This window comes from Falco rusticolus, chromosome 9 (genome assembly GCF_015220075.1).
Source record: "Falco rusticolus isolate bFalRus1 chromosome 9, bFalRus1.pri, whole genome shotgun sequence".
NCBI lineage: Eukaryota > Metazoa > Chordata > Aves > Falconiformes > Falconidae > Falco > Falco rusticolus.
The window spans coordinates 33,212,458-33,237,642 of record NC_051195.1 but is presented as its reverse complement, the minus strand read 5'-3'; the positions used below and the strand labels follow the sequence as shown (position 1 = coordinate 33,237,642).

Below are 25,185 nucleotides of genomic sequence, written 5' to 3'. Positions count from 1 at the left end.
AAGGCACCGGCCAAATCCCACTGGCATCTACAAGCATCTTACCATGGACTTCACAGACCTTCTACTGACTTCAGCAAACTTGGCTCGAACGTAATTGCTCCTGCCAGCCTTCCTGTGCTCCTGGACTTCGCAGGGCAACTGCTAAGGACAGAAATAAATCCTTTGTTTACTCTGGTAACTGGAGAGCTGCTTTAACCTCTGGCTAAAAACAGGTGCCTTTTCCTATCAGGTTTATGAGTCACTCATCCCAGGAAAGACTAGTGAACTTGGAAAGCCCAGGGCTCACTGAACAACAGGAAAGGATGACTTTTTAATTGAGTGGTGGCAAATTTCATCATCTGGTTTTCCTGGGTGGCTTTTTTCTTTTTATGTTATGTTAAGTCATTGGTTTAACACAGCTCAGGCTTGTTCCTCGCAAATTCCTTTTCTGTGTGGTATTTCAGCATCATATCCAGTTTGGGATGGAAAACACTACTGGTGTTAGACTCTTACGGGAAACAGCAGGTGTAATGTGTGACTACATAAAGAGTACAGGCAATTAATACATCTGTAATAGATTTTGTGCTTGGTCTAGAATAGTCAGACCTTTTAGCACAGGGACTTGTATTTCTTTTTTGCTTTTTTTTTTCTTTTTCTCCTTTTTTTCCTTTCTTCCTTTCTTTTTTTTTTTTTTTTATGTGAAGTCAAAGTGCTCACTTTCTACAGAGCTGTTTTCAGAGAAAACCACATTGCTTCTCACATACTGTCTGGCCAGGAACAGCTAAGGAATTCTTAAAAGGTGACCTTCAAAGGTGACTTCTTTTTGAAGAATTAAAAAAACCCAACCTGCAATACCTTTCCTCTCCAATATTAACACTAGAAATTCAGGTCTTATCACCCTGTTTTTCCACAACTGAAGAGTTATGACAACATCCTGAGAAGCTGCTCTGGGGGTATTTCTCCACTGTACAGTTAACTCATATTCTGATCCAAATTAAAATCAGTGGCTCTTGTAATACACAGAGGACAAACCTCTGACTGGACCAGGGTGTGCTCCCAGTCCAGACCAGCTTACCTGGCTGGCTGTAGAGGGCAGAACCTGGGACTGGACCTTACCTGTTTTGCACTGTGACTGCAGACAGGAAAATGAAATAAAAATCACTTGAATTGTGGTGGTTCTCCAGTGCATGTTCTTTAGCTCTCCTATGGCAGCCAAGGGGCTGCAAAAAAATCGTACAGCCTTTAAACACCAGAAAAGTCTGGCTTGGTGACCAGATACACACAGATTAGCACAGCATCAGCAAGGTCATAGGAGTACAGGCAGATCTGTGCTTGTAATTGGGCTGGGTCAACTATGCAGTGAAAACAAAGCTTGGTAGGGGAACTGATTTTTGTGTAAAATCTCTGATAGTTTTGCTAGCACCTCACTAAGTTAAGCAGAAGTCACCTGGTCTCTGCGTGGCAGAGATGTTCAAAAGAGCCCTCTCCTCATGTCTGTGTCCTTTGTGGAAGATCAGTGCATAAATGGTGAAGAGAAGGCTTGACATTCTTGGCACTGCAAACGAAGCAGATAACTGTATCTTTGGTGTAATGGAGGAAAACATATATAAACCCTCCTCAACAGAGCTATACAGAGGAACATGTGCAAAGTATCTCCCCCTTGACAAAAATCAAAGGCTTTCTACATTGTTTGATATAATAAACCACAAATATTTCCAGTTCCTGCCTATACCCACCCTGTTCCCTGTACCCCCTGCCCTGCACCGCTTTAGGTTGCTTTGAATGACACTGGCACTACTTACAAAACCAGCAGAAAGTAAATTACCCACATGTATTATTGCAGGGTTAATTTTTAACCTCTTCCAGCTGCACAGTCAGCTGGCTTGGTGAGACTGTTCCTGCAACCAGTGATCAAGTGACAGCTTTCCATTCCTGTCATGCATGGTTTGGAGGATTCCGAACAGAGTGCTGCAGAGTTGCACCACATCCTGAGCCCACACCACGACCAAAGAACAGGGCCAAAGGGCTGCAGAAGCCACATGTGCCCAGAAGGCTGCAGGGATGGACATAAGAGAGAAGATGAGATGAGTGAGACACATGCATCTGAGAAAAGTGATGTTAATTTGGGTCACTATGAGACTTAGAGGTCTACAGGAAGGGTATCAGTATCACAGCCAGTGCCTATTCACCGTGACCAGCACTGTGTTAACAGGCCTATGGGGAGCAGAGCACTGGCCAGTATCTGTCCACGAGCTCTCGGGGGGCCACAGACCACAGACTTGGTGGAGCAGACAGCAGCACACACTATATACTCGCTCCTTGCTGTCAAAGAGAGGATCTGCAAAGCATAACTAAACCCTGGTGGGCTACCTACCTGAACCAGTTGTTGCTTGGCTCCCGCAGGGACCCACAGCCTCACAGCTGTAGCAGCACAGAGACTGCCACCCACCCAGCTAGGGAGAGGCATGGGGATGAGCATCACGTGGGGCCCCACAACATGGGGCGAGCCCAGACTGAAAGGTTCCTGCTCCTCTCTGCCACATCCTGCAGCTGCAGTGCCCAGCCATATGCTCCAGCTGAACCAGCTTGCTAGCCCCCTGAGACACCCAGCTCAGAAAAATGTGAAACAAAGAATACAGAAAAATATAAAAGAGATGAGCAGATCATTTCTAGCATAGCAAATTTAACCTACTCATCCAAAGCATTCAAGGAGCACCAGAGCCGTTGTAAATGGTGGGAGAAGGTGGCAAGGAGCAGGATTGTGGGGGAAATAAGATTTTCTCTCTGGTGATGGGTAGCCACTAAAATGCCTTGCACCATGGCAAGAGTGAGACCTTCGGGCTACGTTGAGGGAACGGCTGCTTGAAACTGCAGATGTCCAAGCTGAAGCAAGACAGGGAGTGTCTGCCTGGCTCCTTCCTTCAGCAGTACCCTGTGTGTCCACGGCCACAGGGCTGCACCAGGACTAGTGCTGGCATGGGGCAGAACAGTCCTACACCAGAGGCAACTGCCTGTGTGGTTATGGCAGGAGTCTAACAGCAACAAGAAAGAAAGATTTACATCTTGCTGAGAAACGTACTATAAAGTCTGCGAAGCTCTGTCAAGCCTCTTCCTGGAGCTACATCCAAGGACTTTTCAACTGAAAAGCTATTTTCTGCTTTTAAATTGAAGAAAAGGTATGACCAGCTCTGTGAAACACCCCTAACTGAGGAAAGCCCCAAGTGCAAATACTTTCCTATAGGCATAGTTTGGAATAGAATAGGATCAGAAAGGCATATGAAAAAACAACCAGGTTGGTGATGCCTGCACAGGCACCGAAGCCTCAGCCTCCAGCCCCGCTTCCAGTGGCCAAGCTTATGCATGAGAGTAACCCTCCCAGCTAGATAAGGCTGCAAGGGGAGATTTTAGCAATTAACCTGCCTAAACAACAGTCCCAGCACCGCTAGCCCAAACTGTGTGAGAAGTCAAGAGCAAAATTCAGTAGAGTGGGTGAAACACAAGTGGTGAGGGAACCATGCTCAGACATAAAAGTGACCATCTACTTAAAAATAATTATTCTGATCTCAGCTGTCCTTAATACCACTAGTAAGAAAGCTGGTTATGTTAGGCTTTTACTAAAAAAAAAAAAAAAAAGTACTACTATTACTGAAAATACCTCTACCTCTGTGACAATCCAATCAAGGCTTCTCAACTGTCCTCCACACTCCTGAGCCCTACAGGATTAGACCACCTTTAGGGCAGCCAGTGCAACATGCTATGCAAGCACAAACACAATTATTTCTAGTTGTCTGCTTTGGGACCACTGTACTGAGAAGGCAGATCAGCCTGCTCTGAGTCTGTCCACCACAGAGGACGTAAATCAGGTGTGAGAATCCACTTCTGCTTCCATCACCCTCCCTGTTAAGCCAGCACCATCTCTCCTAATGGCAGAGAAAAGGGTACTGGTCAAAAGCGGGGTGAAAGACAATTTTTCTGCCCTGTCAGCATTACAGGTTGGAAGCACCAGAGAATGGGAAGGTGATGGTTTGGTATGTTTTCATAGCAGAGAGGGGAAGCATGTCAATAATACAGAAAAATGTGCCCTGTAGCTCTCATGGTACCAGTGCTATATCATGTGTGCACTTCTGGGCCACCTAATAATAGCAGAATATTGGTAAACAGAGGGCTGGGACTAGGGTGAAGAGTGAGTGGGGAAAACGATGACGACAAAGGAAAAGCTGTTAGGGGAGGAGGCAGGAATATGAGAATATTAGGAGCACATAGTTAGCTCCACTATCAGCAAGGTGAAGGACATAAGTGGGCAGGCTGGCCAAGGTGACAGCCTGGCTGCAGTGGGGTGGGTACGGAGTGTTCATCACAAGGGAGGGGATACGTCAGGTGAGGGATTGCAGTCTGCTGGGACGCAATGGCTTTTGTTTCTACACTGCTCAGTTTAACCCAAATCAGCCCAAAACAGTGCAGCCCCATGCACCCATCAGCTGCTGGGCTGCAATGCAGACCAACCTGATGCTCTGTGGTCCAGCCTCCAGCAGACAGAGAGAGAGAAAACAGTTTTCTCACTGTCACATGCCACCCTCTGCCCCCAACTCTGCATGATAGCCAGGGCCAGGCTTTTACACATATTGATTTAATGGGATTCTCCACCGTTTGCAGGATCTGGTCCTTCAGAGGTCCGCAGGGTGAGGCCATGACATAAGGCAGGACTTTGCAGTGAGAAAGAGAAAATCAGTGATGGGGAATCCGCTTCCCCCCACCCCGCCCCCAACGCAGGAGAAGCAGCATGCCCTCTCTGCATGCCTGTAAGTGCTTCTTCCTAGGAAGTAAATTGCTAGTAAATAAACCAACACGTATCTCAAGGCTTGGTTTGGTTTTTCCCAATCTTGTCAAGTGCTTGGCAGCTATGAAAAGGGATGGGAAGATATAGTTTTGGTAAGGAGTTAATGAAACTTCGTAGTTCTTGTTTACGTGTCAGGCTTTGAGAAGCCAGAACGGAGCCCAGGCTGTGTCCAGCCATCAGCTGGCCACGAGCAAGCTGTGACTTAACCACCACAGGGGAGAGTGAGCTGGAAAAAATCCCTCATGGATTCCCAAAACAGCTACTGGCTGATCTGGTCCTGAGGTGACTAATAACAAATTGGACTGATTTGACACTCTGTGGCTTTACTGGAAAGTTAACTTTTTTCTTTTTTTTGTCATCCCCACAGCATAAAAAAGCTCCTTCCCCTTGCTGGGTTCCAGGGAAACACAGAGGAAGCTCAAATAAAGTAACAATTTACTTTGATGCTGTAAATGTTACAGCAATGCTTATTTGGGAATTGGGAAATTTCATTTGGTCTGTGCTAAAATGTCCTAACTAAATTGTGTTCAGATCTAGCATCAATAAGAGGCCCCACAATAAAGAGGGCCAAGAGCAGAGAACAAAAACACACATTGAAAAAGAGAAGTTTAAGCCAGTCTCTCTTAAAACATAGTATGAGCTGGGCCTCAGCGCACCTTGCTCTTGTTCAGTTTTGCTAATTATCCTTCCTGGGTCAGTTCGTTGTTTGCTTGGCTTTAAAATATTATTTCCCTGGTCTCTGGTTGAAACTTACTAGGCCTGCTCTCCAGGCTTCTCAGAAGCATTATCAGCCTTCAAAACCTCCTGCATTCCTCCTTCGTGCTCCTGTTCCTGCATCCCATCATCCTCGCCAGCCCAGAGGTATCAATTAGAGGATGATCCCAGGGCACTCACACAATGCCATCAAAAAGCCACTGTGTCACCTCCTCACACCACTTCCTCAGCACTCGTTCCTATGATTCCCATGTTGCTGGAAGGGAGAGGCATGAAAACAAACGTGACCTGTGCTTCTCCAGGACACAGTCCCAGCAGCTCTTTCTGTCAAATTAGCAAAAGGAACTGGCAGAAAGGAGCCTGTTATTCTGGTTCTGCTGACCACCTGATGACAGAAGCAATTAATCCCAAATGAAAATAAAAATGTTATGAAATGCATAAGTCAGTTGTCCTTAAAAAAAAATTGCAAGCAGAAAACTGCATTTTTCTTTCCTTAGTAACAAGTTTGGAAACAGAAATAAATTTGTCAGTTGAATCATCTGGAGGTGCTTAGTCTGCAGGTTTCTCGAAACAACACACAGGATGAGATTTTTAAAAGTTGGAGAAGGATATAACCAAGTTGTCCCCTTCTTCCCCTTTTCTAAGCATCCTTACTTGCATTATCAGCAGAGGTACAGAAAACATAACAGAGGGAATTCAAGAAGCTCATAAATGTTACTTTTTTCTATCAAGTTCTGAGTTTTCCAACATGAGACTTTTCAAGTGGGATGAAGAGAAATTTCTATGTTTTTCTTAAGAAACAAATAAACAAAGAAGCCACCCACAAAGCATAACACCAGAAGTCATCCAAGTCGTGGTTTCAAAGTGAGCATTTCGCGTAAACCTAATGTCTAGTTTTGTGAAATTGCTCCTGAGAAAAGCTCTAAGCCTCAAATGTAACTTCTTCAGACCTGAAGTTCTAAGGATTCATACTGCTTTGGGGCATTTGCATTTTCCTCCTCCCTCACTTCTTACTTTGCTACAACAAACATTTCAGGGAAGTGTTTAAGTGCAAGTAAAAATCTGCTTGCAGTGCTGACTTTAATTTTCAAGTACACAGTATTGAATAGGGAGGGCAGGAGAATCTGTCTTGATTTTTTTGTGGCTTTGTCCTGAATCACAAAGACCAGATGGGTAATTTCAAGCAGAATGACTTTTATATCTGAACGGGAAACACACAGAACAAATGACAGCAAAAGTCAAGCCTCCTGTGTAGCAGGTACCTTCTACGGCACTCCTCAGAATGAAACATGAAAAGCACCCCTGCCCCTGCAGACCTCTCAGGGATGGACAGCTTCAAAGCACTGCAACACCTTTTTAGAAGACGCTTCATTTACACCGAATTTATAAAACTGTCTATTCCTTCACAGATGATAAAGGATGGATGCACAGTGAAAAGCAAAGCTCTTTTTCACTCTGTTAGTAGAAACGTGGCCAATTCTTTTCTTACTGTGCAGAGACTCTTGTGTGCATGTACTTTGTGTGCAAATAAGACAGTGCAACATTATTCTGACTTGGTCTTTATCTCTTGCCAAATGGCTGTAACAAAGAATAAACATTTCTGAGTGTATCTTGCTCCGCTCTTGAGTACTTCTTCCCATCCCTTTGCTATGACTTACTTAAACAATTATTTCGACACTTATACAATCCTGATGCGAACTGACTCACCTATACTGATTAAACCATTGCAAAGGGATTATCTCCATTTAATCCTTGTTGTCCTATAGATACAAATTAGAGCAGCATTTGAAATGCACACAAGTGCTCTCAACCTTTGTGTTTAACTTCGTCTTCTTGCTTTTGACTGTCTGTGGCCTCCCTTGCCTTGCCGAATATGTTCCTATTGCTTCTTTTTCCCAAACTCAGACATCACACCCACACCTATACAAGTAATCTCTTCTTGAACTGTGCCACTCCATATTCCCTTCTCCATCTGTGTTTGCTCTTTGACCAGCTCTACAGACTCCACCACCCTTTCAATGTGCAAATACCCCTGCGTATCTCACACACTGAACCCCGGCTGGGTTTGTGCATATCCCTTCAGCATAGCCTGAAGAGCATCCCCGCTCCACAAGCTGCTGCTCTGCTGAACACCCACTCCAGTCAGGGCATAGAGAGGAAACAATCAGCCCACAATGGCAAGGCCTCTTCTGAGTTAAAATTTCTTGCAAATTTACATATTTAGGAAATAGAGACAAGCTTGAAGCTGTATGACATGGCCCCCTCTTCTGTAGCTCTTCCTCTTTAATGTGTTATATGTCATGTATTAGCTTACAAACTCTTTGCTCCTATTATTTGCCCGTAATAAATTTCCACATGCTTACTGGGTATATCTGAAGGATGTAAGCTGCACAACAGCATCCTTGTGATTGCTTGAAACCATCGGGTCTAATGCTCCCAGACTTCTCTAAGCCTGGAAGTAAACAACCTCTCTATGGCACCACCCCATGCTCCACCCACCAACTCTACTTTCCAAAAATAATGGGCAGTGAGTGAAAATGAAAGGGTTAATTTCTTTCTGTCTCTGGTTAACCTTTCCAGGCTATTCAGTTTCCTTTCAGACTCCAGCCCATCAGAGGCATGCAAGTTGAGGGATAGAATTACGCACTGGGCATGTTTCCTGTACTTAGTGGGTGGATAGAGCACAACTTCCGTACTAATAATGTCAAGGTAATTAGGACATCCTGCAAAACCTGTAACAGGGAAGAAATAACTATTGTTTATTGTCATTTTCCATTGTTGAGGTGTTGGGCTCCCCTCACAACTCTTCTTGTCTTTCGTTTTGAGCCCATCTCTACATTTGCAGAGACACAACTGAGCCAAATACAAGAATCCCAGGATTTGCAATATGGACTTGGGTTAAAATCTTTTTCTTTTTTTTCCAGCCCCACCAGTCCTCCCAGCCCTGTCTAAGGGCCTGTAGCAATCAGTGAAACCAGCACCTCTGTCCCTCACATAAGCCTCTGAGCCACCGGGCTGCAGAAGCCCATCTCTGGCTCAGCAGTGAATTAGTTTATGCAGTGTGACACACTTCCAACAAGATGGATCAAGAGCACCTCTCACACACCTCCTTCTTCCACAAAGCAGACTCTAGTCTGATGGTTAGGAGAACCCTTGGGCAGATGAGGCAGAGCTCTAGAAAGGCATCTCCCCTCTTGAGAAGAGCCCAGTGTGCAACAGCTGCTTACTGGAGTCACTTCTGGCTCTGCTGGGAAGAAATGCTTCTTGTTCAGCCTTCAAAAGAAAAGGCACCAGCACGGACCTTCAAGCATCATGAAGCCCAGCAGCCTCCTCCCAGGCCACAGGAGCCACAGAATGGGGTAAGATTTAAATAATTATGCTCAGTGTTTCGTACTGGCTCCCTTAAAAAGCTCCTTTCTTTGATGTATGCTTTGGTGGATGCCATCTAGAGGAGTGGAGCTCTTCTTTTGCCCTTTGGGAAGCCAGATTTTGGAGAGAAGCAACACACTTTCCTTGGGGCCAGTGAACATAGCTGGAAAAAATGTAAACAAGCTGGTAACTGAACCTTTTTTTAGATCTCTGTTTCACAAGATTTTTAGCAGCAGACAACTAACGCTACAGGTTTGCTATGAGCTGCCTCTCCCCTCACTAAAAATATACCAAGGATGATACAGTTGCATGGGCACAATACTGGGAACCAGTTGGACGTGCAGCCCAGGGCTGCACATTCACTGAGGGGGATGGATGAGAAATGAGACAACTGCGAGGCAACACGCAAGCCTCTCAAAAAGAAAAAAGATCCTTCGCTGGTCTTTTCGGGTTGCAGCCATCGCAGCCTGCGCCTGCACACAGATGCCAGCACCACCTGTCCCATATCAGAGGGAGCACCTCCATGGTCAGGTGCAGACAGCTCAGCCTGGCTGGAGAGCTGGGGCCTGCTGGGCTCCAAAGCCATTTAGATGCATTAGCAAGGACCATCTCTTAAGCCTTGGCGAGGGAACGTGACTGTGCAGACATACTCTTGACTGGGGCCGCTAGGTACTAATTCGTGCGTGTGCTGCCCAGCTAAACGGGCTTTATGTCCATAATGGAACACAGATAATGATCTGTTACATTATTGCTCTTCCCTTTCTAAGGTTTCCTGGCTGCTGGCTGCTGATGTTCATAAGCACTTCAAGGAAACCAACACCGACTTTTCCTCAGGTGGAGGTTTTCAGGATGCTGTATGTCTCTTGTTTGCTCTGCCAAACATATTTCTGAGAGTCATGGTTTTGCATACATTGCAAGCACAGCCTGCATCAATATCCTGGGGGGAATTGTGATTCTAATTAATGACGGAGTCCTCCTAAAGGTGTCTCTATTAAGCTTGTACATAAGGGTATTCTGCTAGGAAATTTCCCTTCCCTCTCACATGGCACAAGCTGTTGCCATCTGCAAAAGATATTGACAACAATGCTGAGCCTAAATTGTTAAGTGTACTGCTGCCGGGCTTGTGGGGAGATCCACATGTTGTACAAACCCTGTCTGAAGGGGCTTGTGTGTAATGAAATTCTGCACTTGCTTTTCAGAACTGCCAGGTTTTCACACTGCACTTGCGACTGTCATCAAATTCAGCCTGTAAAAGAAAACTATGCATTTCAGATGTGAGGGAGAGGCAGAGAAAACGGATCTCAGGTCCTGAAATAATTAAAGATGATTCTGAAAGAGTTTGAAAAAATGAAATTGTGAAAGTAAGTTACAGCATAAGTCAACAGAAGACTGCTAGCAATCAGAAGGTCATGGTTGTCTGTAACAATACTTTTAACCCTATAAAATAACACCTGTGTCTGAAGGCTGCTCTCCACTCAAAATTTACTAGCATAATCATACTGCTAAGAACACGCTCTGTTTGGACACACTTCTTTCGAAATAAGAATGTTCATATAGGCTGGAAATATGGGTGTAACATAAAGTATAATTATTCTGGTAAACTTCCCTTCCCTAAGGAAAAAAACCACCTTGTCTGGTTCATTGTGTGCACTGATTTTAGAAGCAACAACTGACCCACAGATGAAAGAGCACACCCACCCAAAAGACAGGTCCCACAGCCCACGTGCTTCCCTATCTGCCAGGCTAGAATCAAAAAGCTGAGACTTACAGAAAAATCCACCTTTCCACAAAAGTCTGGAAGGAGGAGGTTGGTGGCTGAAGTGACTAAGTAACAGCAATGCCTTTGGTCTAGCTCACTGTTTCCTCTTCACTGCTACAACGTGGGAACGAAGCTGTGGGATAACTGGGGGTGGGAGAGCTGCAATGGTTGGTCTGGGCAGTGCCTTTCCCTCAGAGACTGGGAATTTCGTACACAAAGCAGCCTGTGCCTCTCAGCCTCCTGGAGGAGTGCGGGCCAGCAGAGGTTAACAATTGACCCTAACCCTTCTGTGTGGGAGTGGGTTGAACTGAGGCAGAGGCAGCAGAAATTCCTGCTGACGGGTCCAGAAGGGTCACCTAGTGATAGGCTTCAGCTCTACCCAAACTCTGAAGAATGTCCCCGCTTGCCAGTCTCGCTAGGCCACTGAAAAGGTGGGGATTTCATGGGACTGCTCAGCTGCAGGACTTTCCACTCGGTTTTCTTCTGAAAAGGAAGATCCCAGCCACTGGACTTGGACACTGTAATCCTGAAGGTCGTCCTGTGAGCAGCCCATGAGCATTCCCTGCCTCAGCGCTTTGCTCAACCCAGCCTGCAGTGACACAGGTTTTATGGGTTTCAACCACTTCCTTCGCAACGCTGCCTCAGATATCCCACGAGGAATGCCATTTCCTTTTGCTAAGCTTTTCATGCCATTCCTAGTCATGCCCAAGTAGCTATTCTCCTGTCTGACTTACTCAGCCTTTGAAGACACACAGCTCCTAAGAGATGCAGGTGCTAGAAAGTGCTCTTAGGAGTCCAGCATTAGGACATGGACAGTTAACTGCTGCAGGCCTTCAAGTCCTGAGCAAATCCTCTAGTGACTATTAACAGCAATGAAAGAAATTCTGCCTTTTGCCCTAGAGACTCTCTGGTATTTTTGAAAGCAAGCAGAGCTGCCAGGCCAGAGTCAGTTCTGCTCATTGACTGCCTTCTGTTCCTCTTCCTCCCTCGGTCAGCTTTCTAACAGAGACAAGCAGCTGCCCAAGCCTCGGAGTTCTTCAGATGTTGATCTAAACAGTGCCCAGAGCTGTGTCTGCCCACAGGAACTTGGTGATGTCAGATAGGTATAAGGAAGAGCTTCTGGTGGAGGGAGTTTGAAGCAGCTCTGCTGTCTGCCCACAGCTGCTGGAAAACAGTGGGGCAGGACACAGTGGGCAAAAGCCTACAAAATAATACTAGTCAGAGTCACTTTGAAGAAAATGTTGTGAATTTACCAGTTCAAACTCTTCAGGAGAGAGATGTATCACCAGAGAGCCACACAGCAGGCTACAGACATCACCCAGCTCTCAGGGAGGAAGCAAATTCCTTTCACAATGTGGTGCTGTGCAACCAGCACATCTGTATCTGGGCACAAGCATCATGTCAGGAAAGAGCATCCAGAAGGGATCACTGGTGACAAGCAAAGACACTGAGACACCTTGCAAAGACCCTTCTTTAGAGACCATCTCACATTTTGCATGGTTTTATAAAATCCTGAATGGAGCATGTTGCCTCACATGAAGCTGTCTGATGGAGAAGAGCAGCTGGAGCACTCAGAAACTACATGGGGGCCTCACTGTGTGGCTGAGGCCAGTGTAGATAACCTGTGCTGGAGTTCCACTGCCAGATGGCATTGGGACTTTCATCAGGCAATCAAAGGTCACAAAATACACGTACATATTTTAAAACAATCATTTGACACTCTCAGAATAGAGGTGAAGAGTCTTCTTTACACACTTACTACAGCTTTGCATACCGCCAGGTGGTAAGAAAACCTTAAAAGTGCTCTCCTCATAAAAGCAACCACAGAAGAAATATTTCTGATCTCAGTTATCAGTCCGCAAACATCATAGAGTTCAGACATTGCTTATGAGACACCCTGGGTGTCAGGAGTGAGGTAAGTCTACCAATTCCACTAAATCATGCCTCCTGGTTCTTCAAAGAAAACAGCAGTCGCCCTAAAGACACATTGCTCACTTTCATTGGCATTTTTCATGAAGAAGAGAAGCAGAGCCATTCCCCATCAGGTGACCCTGTAAGGGACATCCTGTACAGCCATGCTAACAGACCCCTACCCAAGCTCAGCAGACACCTTGAATGATCATGAACGCCACAGGTGCCTCATCCCAGGTCCAAGTGCTTCGAGGATACAGCAGATGGCAGAGATTCTCCCTGCAGCTCTGAAGTCACGTCTGCACTGAAAAGCAGTGTCAGCTGTTCTTTTTCCTTCCTTCCCCCTAAAACAATCCTTCGACCTGACTCTCAAGCAGCCCCACTCCCCTCGGGACCCAGGGATGTCCCAGGGCCACCTAGCCAGCCTGCCTGAGAAACACACAGCAGCACCCGGAGCGCGAAAACCAGCGCAGGCGTCGTCCCTAAAAGCACAAACCTCTCCCCACCAAACCCTTCACCCAAGGTCGCACTGCCAGCTCTGCTCCTGACGTACACCTTGCCTCGGCACGGCTGCCAAAGGCCTCTTGAATTAAGTCGGCCAATAAGTTTAGTGATACCTGGAGGTTGCGTTTCATATGCCTCTGCTCCCAAAAGAAAAAAGCTAACAGGGGAGCTGTCGTGGCTTTGACTAACTTTTGTTTTGAGTTTCGTAGTTCCTTTGAATGAGAAGCAAGAAGTGAAACCTTAGGGTGAGGGTGCAGTGTAAATCCCCAGATAGATCTAATCAGATGAAGACTAGAGTCTTTGTTCAGCTCCATAACGTGGCTTGACCTACACCAAAGCAGGACCTTAGTGAGAGGGAAGACTTTGCAAACAACTCCAAGCATGAAACCCAGCCAGCACTTGGAGGTAGGACGGCTGTGACATGCATAGAAGGAGAACCAGTGCTAACACGGACCAGTAGCTTTCATTAAAGGATCTGGTTTTGTGATCAGCTAAAGCCAGTCTGAGTCCGCTTCCTCCTTGCCGTACATTGCCACCAGCTCTCCCATGTGGGCACTGGTCATCACAGCGTCAGGTGCATTGCCAGACTGGCCGGCTGATCTGGATCAAAACCAAAATCCTGAAAAGTCTTCGGACAGGTAGGAGCTAATCCTTCTCCCCATCCCAAGTGCCAGCACCAACAAGGGAAGTGGCAGGAAGCTGCAGCCAGATGTTCAGGGGAGGACAGGACTGCTTCTTTCAGCCACAGTGCAAACCTGAAGCATAAATCCATGCACCTAGCACTCTAGAGAAATCACGTAATTCGTAACAGCTAGGTAGAGTACATGCCCCGTGTCCCACTGAGTATGCTTAACTCAGAGGTGAACTTTCATGTGAAACATTAGAAGATGACAGAGGAAACCAGAAACTGAACTGCAGTAGGAACATAATAGTACCGCCTGTAAGGTGACAAGTCTGAAGGCTGACCTTCTTTACTGAAAGTTCATTCTGCATCCATCACACAGAATAATCAAAATAGATATTTGCTTCATGAATTGCAAACCAACCTGCTTTGTGTGCACTGAGGATCCCCAGCGTTGATACAAATTGAGAAAAAATTCCAAAGTGGAATGGTTTACTTTAAAAAATTAACCAAGTCAATATTACTGGGGGGTTAATATTATATATATACACACATATATATAAATACAAATATACATAAAAAATAAGCAAATCAGTACACTACACAATTCCTTCTAGCCTCACGTGGGTAAAGACCATTAAATTTTAGTGGAAGAAGTTCTGTGACAGCAGATTTTTCCTTTATAGCAAACACTATGGTGGATGTCAGTGCAGGCAGTTCTATAAAGCTGGGCTGATGTGAAGCTCTGACGATCCTAGGAATGAGTTTCTGAGATTATGGATTTGTGAATGCCTAATTTTGGAGAAGGTGGGAGTGGTACCCTTATTCCACTCATCTGAGCAATGTCAAATAATCTCGTGAGTGTTCTGTACTTCTGAAAAGAATTACCAGCCTCAAGTTGGTCCGCCTTGGTTCACCGGTCACCAGAAACTGGCCACAGAAGACTGTAGCTTAAAGCTACAAGTTGAAACGAGACATGTATTTGCTTCCCAAATGAGCAGTTCATCCTCTTTAGAAGGGAAATCTGCAAAGGAAACACAACAGCTACTTCCTCCTGCATTTTGAAATCATAAAGAAACACCGTAAGCACTCAGTTTAGAGGCTTGAGCCTGATGTCTTCTACTTATGGGGTTCCCTGTCCAGCAACACAAGTACCAGCTGAACGTGGGGTGTTCTTTTAGCAGATACCTCAACCCTGATGGAACGATGTCTCCCAGCAGAGACTTCGCCATTCAGACATTTCCCCCCAAGCCTCCAGCACAGACGCCAGCCAGTACAAAGGGCACAGGCGGTTCCTGGCAGTGTGGAAATGCAGCTCCCAACCGCCAAGTCATGGGAGAGTGACTTGAAACGGCCAGCTTTGCTTGTCCCTAGGGCCACAATTTCCTCACTGCAGCATGGGGATGAGACTGCTTTTGCCAAACCTCTCTCTAGAGAGACAAGGTAACAGTTCAACTTTCACCCGTTGTCCGGTTCACCCCATCCAGAAGACTCACTGGACTGGCAAAAAACAATGGCGTGATATTACTTACTTGCATTATAACCCATCACACATTTAAGAATTTGGCCTTTTGATTTGTAGATTTTTTTGCATTTTCATTTGAAAGGATTTTAGTGCAATTTGGAATCTGTGCTTTCTCAAGCAGTGGAAAAGCAAAAGGCTCAAAGCTTTAGTCCAGGCCTGTCTCCAGGCCAGAACTTGGTGAGGAAACCACTGACAGGACCCAGTATTTCCAGTTTTTCAGATCTAAATGCTGAGAACAAACCTTCCTTCCTTCCTCCCCAGTGTTACATGAACTTTCATACAGCTGCTTCAGCAGGCACAAAGGTGGCAACAGCTGAATTGCAGATTTGTCTGTGTCACTCCTGCATCACCTGTGCCTGCATTAACCACGGTAAGTCTGGACTCCTCATATCTGGATTTTCTAAATGAAAACAAGGATGTACTTTAAAAAAAATAAATCAAAACCAATGAAGTCAGAAGTCATTGAGCGTAGCACAAAGATAAGCAAGACAAAATTCTCTCTAAAAGCATGTTTTGAGGCTGAACGGTAGTGGATCACTTCTGTGTTATAAACCAGATAACGGGATCACAAATGGGGTTGCTTCTGAAAGTGATCAAAGTTCTTGCCATGGAAGAGAAGTACTGTACGCTGATTTTGCCAGGAACATTGAGTCAATCTGGTCTGCAACACCTAGAGAGCCAGGAAATCTCCCCTGGTCTTACCGACCTCCCCAAATCATCACTTGAGGTAGCAACATGGTAAATGAAGGAGTGATTTGGTGTCACCCAATGAATCTGGTAGAAGTTTATTTAGGAGGCACTTACTCACAAGTAGGCTATGTCAGAGCAAGTCTGTTAGAGCCAGTTATTTGGAAGTTACTAAGAAAGTCACTGAGCTGATGCAGAGAAGGGCTGATATTTGGGCAGATTCTCTCTGTTTAGCAAAGAGAGATACAGAAGACTTGGCCTGGCAGCAGCTTTTTCTATATAATAACATCACAGCAACAAGAAATGCATGCTGTTTTCCAGCACTGAATTTCTAATTCTGGCATCTTGCTTCCCTCAAACAATTTTTGTTGTGTATGTAGCTGCACTAAAGCATTATTACCTTTTGAAAGCCTGGTTTGCAGCTTTCTGTGCTAGTCGAACACAAGCAGTGTTTTGGCTTTGTAAAGAGTAGTATATTATTGCTCCATCGTGGGGGAAAATCAAGAAATCAAAGAGGAGTTACAGAGAGAGAAAAGGAGGAAATATAAGTCTGTAGCTTGTTATGGACTCGATGGAGATGCTCTGCAGTTTTTGTCAGTAGCCCTACAGCTCTTATATAATATTTTTGGGCAATGGCCAGCTCAGACTCAGAGAACTGTTTTGATCAACGTTTTTTTTTGGAAAGTAGGAGAGGATTTGAATATATCTGATATCTATGGGTAATGGAACGAATAAGATGATGCAGTCAAAGCTGCAGCCCACATACACGGCTTCTAAATGTAATCCTTGAGAAAGGGATGTTATCAGCAACTCTTCCCTGGCTATGTATGGTTAAGAGTACAACTGAATGCTGTGATGGTTAAGAATCCTAAAACATACCCAGGGCACCCCTACACAGGGAGATAATACTTTGCATTAATCAGCTGCCCAGCACCACTGGAGGAGTCTCACCTGTACCCAGCAGAGAGGCACAGTTTGCAGAGGCGGAAGGGAACAAGCATTGTGTTATAGAAAAAATTCCTCTTACTAGAACAGCAGTATAGTCACAAGAAGCTTTGCAGCCCTTCTACTTAAAAACGAAACAGAAGCAACCCACTCACCTAATCAGCATAGTTACGCTAGTACCACATCTCCCTGCCACCTACAACAGGACACTAGGCTGGGTCAGAGAAGTACCCTCCCCCCAGGGAGACCTGTGATTTGACAAGCCAAACAAAGTATTTGGAAATTACTGGACAGCATGAATCCTGAGCTAAATGTATGCCACCCACCAGAGACAAAAATACCCCAGCATTACACAATACCTACAGCATTATTTATGGTGTACATATTTACCTAGGGGTAAAAGGGAATTTCTTCTATTGTGAAATATTTTTCTTGCTTCGAAGTTACCACTGTTCCAGTAAATGCTGAAAAGCCACTGGAGATGCCTCTGTTGATGCTCTACACTGTTAAACCTGCTCTGGTGTGGTAGCTGTCAGTGTGTGTAAAGGTGGTTACTCCCTTTGCCTGTCCATTCAGGCAAACCAAGCACATGGCACTGTAATTTTGGGCTTGTTGAGCAAATAACTGATTTGAATAGCCTGAAATCTGTCTCAAATGGCTGCCGCATCAGCATCAAATTATACTACTTCTATGATTGCAGGATACACCTAAAGCAACCAGCTGCTTTCTTGGATGGTCCCTTTCAACTGCACCTTCAAATCAATCCAGTGCACTTGCTGTCATTTCAGCTCCCACATTTGAAGCTGGTGTGCTGATATGTGTGTAGGGATGCAGTGTCATCAGTGACTCCTTGGCCCCTAAAAGTACCAGCTGACATCTGGAAAGAGAAAGGTACTCCTGGTGGCATTAAACCTTGAGACTACATCATGTGAACAAGAACAGCATCATAAACCCCTTTGTGCCTGTCTGGGGACTTGCGATTTCAATTTTTCATTTATGAGCTATGGCCAAATTTAGTTTCAACCTATGACATTCCTCTGTCATATTTGTTCCCATCTATATTCTTGGTTCATCCTAAATTAGCCTATGGCCCAATCTAGACTGTAACAGTCAAGGACACAATTACAACTTGTGTTGCAATCAGGTCTGGGAACAAATTATTTCCGTTTTGTGGTGTTGATGGGAACTGTGCCCATGAAAACTTGAACCCAGAGAAAGCCAGATGGTCCCATCAACTCCCTTGATAGCACAGAGGAGCAGTGCTGGCAGAGCTGCTTTTGCACTGTTTTGGTGGAGTATTATGAGAGCAAATTTCTTTCTCCATCCTTTAACTCAAGCTCACATACATTTTTGGTGGGAGGTACATCTGGCTCTCAAACTTATTGTTTCTCTGAGTGACAGTTGGCAGAGTTTGGCGGGTGATTTTCATGACAAAAAGGCTTTTGTTTGGTGCCCCTTTCTAGCTAGCAGATGAGAAGCAAAGACACACAGTAATATTCAATGAACACAGCACAGCTCTTTCCAGGAATATTCTCTTTTTTAGCCTTTGCTGCAACAAAAATAGCTTTTCCACTGAAGTATATATAAATATATATATATATAAATTGGTGTTACTCCTCCAGAATAAACATAGATATTTTATATTTTAGCCTATCTACTGGGAAGATTATTCAATGTGAACAGGCACCCCCAGAAGAACTCAGAAATGAACTGAACAGATTGAACTCAAGTCTCAACCTCAGATTCCCCTAACCAGTCTAGGCAAATTCAGCTCAGGTCTGAATCTTACAAATGTGAACCCAACAAACTTCCCCATACTGCTCTGAAATAGAGAACAACTGCCTGCATTGTATAAAATTATTTCAGTCTTGCATAGAAACCTGTTTGCCCAAGGTTACAAGAATATTCTGGCAGAGGCAAGAATAAAAACCTTGATTTTCTCCCAGTCTACCCTTTAGGCAACTGAAACCAAGCAAGTACCCTGGGGAAGGAGACAGGCAAGCACCGTGCCAAATTAGGAATAGAAGGGGAAGAAAATTAGATATTGTGACAGTACAAGTACTCTCTTCCTTATGGGAACTGTATCTCTAAGGCCCCTCCAACAGATGCTGGAGCTCAAAGAAAAGGCTGATCTTTGTTCTTGTACCTCGGAAGCACTGGGACCCCACAGACAAGCCGTAAAACCAGATCACCAACATTTCCCATCCCTTCATTAACATCCCAGGAGAGTTCACATCTGACACCAATTACTCCACTCATTCCAGATGGTTTTCAAATACATATCAGCAAATATTTAAGGTGTGTTTTCCCTTTTTAGCAACTGCTTTTCTCTACGGCTGAAAGAAATGCCCATTAATGAATGGATGAGCGAGGAACTCAACAGAGGAGTCAGAGGAGTGTGTGTAATTTGCTCCCACATATCGCTTCACAAATTGCTTCAAGACTTTAACTGTGAAACGATTCCTCAGCACATTAAACTGCACTAAAGCAAAGCGCAGTTCCAGGCTTTAGCTCCCCATTGGCGTCCCCTTGGGTCTCCCAGACTGCCAGGCCCAGCAGCTGGCAGCCACCACCCCAGGTTCTTCCATCATCTCTGGCTGGTGGCACCGCAGTGACTCCCCGTGCCTCCTTCCTTTGATTGCTGTACCCAGCTGTGATACAGGCTGTACTAAAGGGGCTTCGTCAGAAGGCCAGGTGAACAGAAGACGGCCTTCTCACCTTTCAAACCCAGGAAGGCAGGCTGCCCCCATGGCACACCTGGCTCTGCACTTCTGGGACAACCCAGCCATCAACTACAATCCATGAATCTTACTTTATGGTGGGGCCCTTGTGTGGCACCAGGCTGACTCCGCTGCCACCGCAGTCTGGAAGATTACTTTTTATTTTACCTCCCACTGAGAAAAGCTCCAAGAAATGACCAAGTAGCACCTGGCTGCTGAGAGGATGAGCAGGCTGGTAAACCTTAATAACACTGTGCTCACTCAGAAGCAGCCTTTGACAGAGGACTGACAGGCACTGACAGCACACTGGTTTTCTGAGTCTGAGTTTGGGAGAGGCTGAAGGTATGCATTGGGAGGAAACAAGTGTCTAAGTGTGGAGAAGGCATATGAACTGTCAGATACCATGCTGTCAGGTGAGTAATCAAGACTGTCCAGGGCTTGCCTGGATTACCACCATTGCAGCAGTGTCTAGAAACACTGGTCATGGGCTGAGCTGCTCCACACTCCTCAACATGGTGCAAACACAGAGCAAAGATTGTCCTTATGCAAAGAGCTTAGCAGAGGAAACCCCAACCCACAGCACCACCAAACCCACTCACCTCCAGTTACTGTCAATGCACTGGCTTATTCAGGTTAGGAAAAAAAAAAAATCTATCTGTAAAAGCCTGTTGGGATCTTCAGACAAGACCCAGAGCCCCTCCTACATGGCATCTGCAAGAAAAAATAGGTTATATTGCGTTGGCCTCTGAGGAAAAGTCCTCATAATAAAGCCTGGGTCTGCTTAACTTCGCAGGCATTAATACTGACAAGAGTTCAAGGTTCATCAGTCAAGCTAATTTGTTGAACATTACCCTGCTGTTGCTTATCTGGGATAATCTTTCCTGCTGGAGCAGGGCAGCAGCAGGCTAACATACTCGGTGCCCCTTTGCACAATCTAGTTTTACCTTCCAGCCAGTGCTCCTGCTCTGTTACAGCATCTCAGTTTAAAGGTGGCCACAAGGACAGAAAAACATGTATCGGTGTGTCCTTTTCCTTTCTTTTTCATGATGTGCCAAGGAGACAAAGAAGCCTCCTGTCATGACAAATACTGTACCTGTGCAGTTTCAGCAGCAGTACCAGAGGGCTATCATGGTAGGGTAAAACAGAGGGTTTAGGAGCAAAATGATTTTGAAAAGCCTCTGTGAAACTTGTTCTTGATAACGCTGATTTTAATTTATTTTCCCAATACACTCTTGGGAGAAAAAGTTGTGTGGGAGATATGCCTGCCTCTTCCATCAGGAGCTGAGAAAACTTTTACTCATCGATTCACTTGTGAAATCCTCCAGCAAAAACAACTGCCTGAAACCTTTCATAAACACAGAACGTGCAATATTAGAAGGAATCCAAAAATAACCCTTCCCTTGACAAAACCTTCAATGAAGGCAGAGTAAATTGTGAGACCAGACTGCTTTAGCAGGGAACTATCAATGGAATGGAGCAGAGGAAGGACTAAGGGACTGCATGTTTGCTGAAGCATATGGTTACCAATTTGCTGGACATATGTTGTATTCCCCACAGGGCACAGAAGGACTTTTGGATTAAAGGGTGTAAATCATTGGTTATCACCACAGAATTAAGTACTATTCTCAATCTATAGAGTCTAAATATACACCTTTTTCCTCCCCAGACATTTCTTCCTCTAGCTGCAGCTCAGAAAAATCTACCAATCACACTCTACATTGCTTTTAAGAAAGAAAATAAAAATACCTGTTCACACAGGCTTCCTTCCCTTTATAAGGATTGGGGTGGGGGGGTGGGCATGGAGGGACAGAAAAGGGCAGGGAGAAAGTAGAAAGATAGAAAAATGTCTTGGGGACATTTTGTCCCATAATTTCCAGAGGGAGCCATTGATCACAGATGTGTTTTTACACCACAGCAGCACCTAATTATTTTTCAGGACTGTTGCAATACATGTTTAGGAATCTCTGAATAATAGAACCATATGGTAACATTGTCAGAAGGAGAAAATAGGAACCCAGTAGGATGGGGGGGAGAAGGCATTAAAATGCACTGGCTGTAAATAGAAAACTATTTGTCAAACAAAGACTGAGGAAAAAGCAGGAATGTCATTTATTGAAGATAAAGATTTTCTTTGCATTCTTTGAAGAAGATTACAAGAGCCTTGTTCTTTGTTTCCCAGCCTTTTTTTTTACAATAATTCCCAGAACATCTGTCCTGTGAGACTGGGTACAGTGCTGTCACAAAATTTTTGGAAGACTGAAGAGGAGCTTGGACAGTTACTTTACACCAGGGCAAGAGACCTGGACATGACATGCATGGGTTGTTCTGGATGTGCCATCGGCTGTGTGAGGTCTGATGCTTCTGTGAAAACTTCTCCTGGTGTCCTGAAAGGTGCTGAAACAGGTACAGAAATATGGGAGGCTTTCCAGTGGAAGCTTTTCACTCGGGACAGTCTGTCTGGGCAGAGGTTGTCCAGGCATTCCTGGTGTCTCCAGCTTCACAACCATATGAACACAGACTTGAGGCACCCACACTTTTTGCTGAAGAAGTTAAGCCAGGACCTACTGAAAGGCTTGGCTCTCACGGGCACACCGAAAGAGCTCCTTTTAGGCTTAAGAACTTCCACCTCTGCCTGGAGTATCTCACAGAGAAACAGATGTGTGCAATGGCTAACACATATGGGAGGGGGTAGTCTGATATGTCCATGATTGTGTCAACTCTATTTTACATACCCTATAGTTACAGTTCACCCAGAGCACAGGACCTTCCGATGCTCCACACTTGCAGATGTGAGACATCCCAAATATCCAAAGTCCTCAAAATCCTCCTGGATAAAATGCTTGCTTAGAAAGAAGAGAGCTGCCTGAGGAAAACCCATGCCTGATAACTAGTAGGACTGTGCTGGAACTTCACCACAGCTGAGCTCCCTTCCTCCAACTTAATCTACATCCTTATTGGAAAGTGGGCAGGTCAGAGTTCAGCTTCAAAAGCAGCCTGGGCACTAATCTGCCTCACCAGATGGACAAGAAAATACACGCTGGAAGCACATGCGCACTGGCACAAGGACTCCTTGTCTAAGGGGTTACAGGATTGAGAGCCAAGGTAAATTTCCAGGATAAACCTACAACGCAGCACCAAACACAGGAGAGACACACACACGCAAGAGGAAGCTTTTTCTACCACGCAGCTTGAGGTGAAATGACTCCACATGCTACTCATCTGTGTGGGCGTTGCAGTGCAGGAAATCCACACAGATGAAATCAAGACATCAGAAGGTGACTGGGGCTGTGCAGGGTGGTGGAAGGAGCCTCTCCTGAACAAAAGGATGCCACTGCAGTGATCACAACGTCCCCAGCATGAGGCAGGGGCAGCTATAATTGTGCGAAGTGCTCTTTATTCATTACCGTTCCCTGAAGCTGTTCTTGATTGTGCCTCTCAAAAAAAACCTTCAGGGCCACTTCTTTCTTGTCCTCAGCAAGACGCAATTTCCTCTCTCCTCCTGGAGAGTACATTTAGTCATTCTGCAAGGGACCAACAAGTTTAACTGGCCCAATGAGCTAATTTTAGATCGTAATTCCTGACTTCACATTCACTTCAAATACACTTTATGAACAAGAAATACAAATGCTAGCAATTTGAGTCACATTTTTCCAAGGGGTCCAGAAATCCTCATTGCAGCTATGTTCTTTTGCATATATAAAGTCACAAATGATAATTGTCAATTATCTGCCTAATGTGCAGAGAGCACCAGGTAGCCTGATCTCCAGAGGGCATTCACTGCGATTACAGCCCATTGCAGGAACAAAATTGGAAACTGCTTCCCACGCACAGGCCTATAACATCAGTGAAAGGTTGGAAAGGGCAAGGAAATATGATGACCTGTCTTCCTCCCCTCAAAACCCCCCAAACCTAAAGAACCCAAACACAAGTCAAAAAACCTAAGTACCTAGCTTTTGACAAAACCAAAAATTACTGTCTATTAAAAAATAACTACAGATGACGTTAAGATATGTTGCCATCATCCTTGCTTAAATAAGTAAGTTTCAAAGAAGTAAGAACAAACTCTCCGTGCTTCTTTTATTTTCTGTAGCCAGCTATAAAGGAACTAGTCTAGGCACAGGTAGTAGTCTCCCTACACACGAGGAAACTCTCTACAGGCTGGTTTACTCTTCTAAGACTCAGCTTACTGTTGATGATTAAAGCAGCGTCATGTTTTGCATTGAACGTAAATCCCTCTGGATTGCCTCAGGTGCCAGCTAAGGAAGGTAGTGACCGTGTGTTAGCCAGGCCTAGACTCAACTGTTTCTCCCCCTCAAGACCCAGACCTATCGTTCTTACAAACACTTTCCAATTTGACATTTTCTGCTTTTGCTTACCATTGCCAGCTTACTCTCCCTGTCCCTTGTCTTTCTTTAGCAACTACCATTTCCTAGATTTCTCTTTTTCACAACGGTTTTGGGCTATGTTCTTCCCAGATTCTAGAAGTCTGCCCAACCCAAACCTCAATGTTAACTTCTGCCCAGGTTTTTAATTCTCCTAAATCAATTTGTGTTGTCTTTTGTCAACATTGGTTGTCACAAAACTGCTTCTATCTTGCCATGATCAACTTTTAGGTATTTTGTTAATCTTTTTTGCTCAGGGCAGAAGAGGAACATTTTACATTTCCAGCTTGGCACCAGAAGAGCCCGGCACGCTGCTCAAGGGCCATTGCATTGCACAGGAAATACATTCCCTATAAACATTCCTAAATGATAGAGTGAAAGTTGCAGGTGACAAACCAAACTCTTGTTTTCTTAGTGATTCATAAAGGATTTGCTTCTACAACAGACACCCAACATAACAATAATTACATGCCTAAATCCTCAACAGATGACACCACTGAGAAAGACTTCCCAGATGCATTTATCAGAAAAAGGTTCAAGTGATAGCTTCTGCTGCTGCTGTGTTTATATACCTGACCTAGAGACACTGCTTCCAAACTAAGATCAGAGTTTCGGTTTTCATGGCTCATTTCACCATTGACTTTTCACTTATTATTTAATGAGGGGATCACAGCAAGAGGGTGTTTTCTATGAATGACCATGGGAAGAAGAAGACCCAGAGCATCCTATAAAAAAAAAAAAACCAAAAGTGAATAAAGACTTGTTGCTTCAGACACAATGGGGCTATAAAAAACCAACACTGTAGAATGTATGAAGAGAAATTCATTGGGTATTTCATCTTCTTTAGGCTTCCCTATCTGCTTGCAGATCTATCTCTGAATGGTCAATATACACAAAATTGCTTTAAACTGTGCGGCTACAACACAAACACCTTAGATAAAATGTAAGGCTTCCTGAATGGACAGTAAGCCAGTCAGGGGAAGCTCTATTAATGATGATATGAATTTGACAACACTCATTTCTTAAAATCATGAAGATGACAAGTGGATTCAATCAATTCAGCCTGTAATCTTCTATTAACTGTCGTTGGCCTACACCAGCTATCAAAAATTTCTGGGCAAGAATAGCCTTCAAGGAGCTGAGGCTGAGCGTACACGCTCCCTTGGGATGATGGTCCTGGAGTCCAATCATCCCTGAACCCACTCTTGTCCAGAACCTTTTGTGGTCCAAG

General features: G+C 44.8%; 1 long non-coding RNA gene across 4 annotated transcripts in view; it reads right to left on the bottom strand.

Annotated features, from left to right (window-relative positions):
* The window catches only part of LOC119153958, a 36,000-nt gene extending 15,643 nt beyond the window's left edge, over window positions 1–20,357 (bottom strand). For 3 of the 4 annotated variants that reach the window (XR_005106272.1, XR_005106273.1, XR_005106275.1), the window contains exons 1-2: window positions 1,096–1,338; window positions 43–141 (exon numbers count right to left, since the gene is read on the bottom strand). This is a non-coding gene — a long non-coding RNA (uncharacterized LOC119153958). Of the gene's footprint in view, window positions 1–42; window positions 142–1,095; window positions 1,339–20,171 lie in introns of those variants that run through there. The other variant, XR_005106274.1, reaches the window with a different exon arrangement.
* Window positions 20,358–25,185: the final 4,828 nt, after the last annotated feature.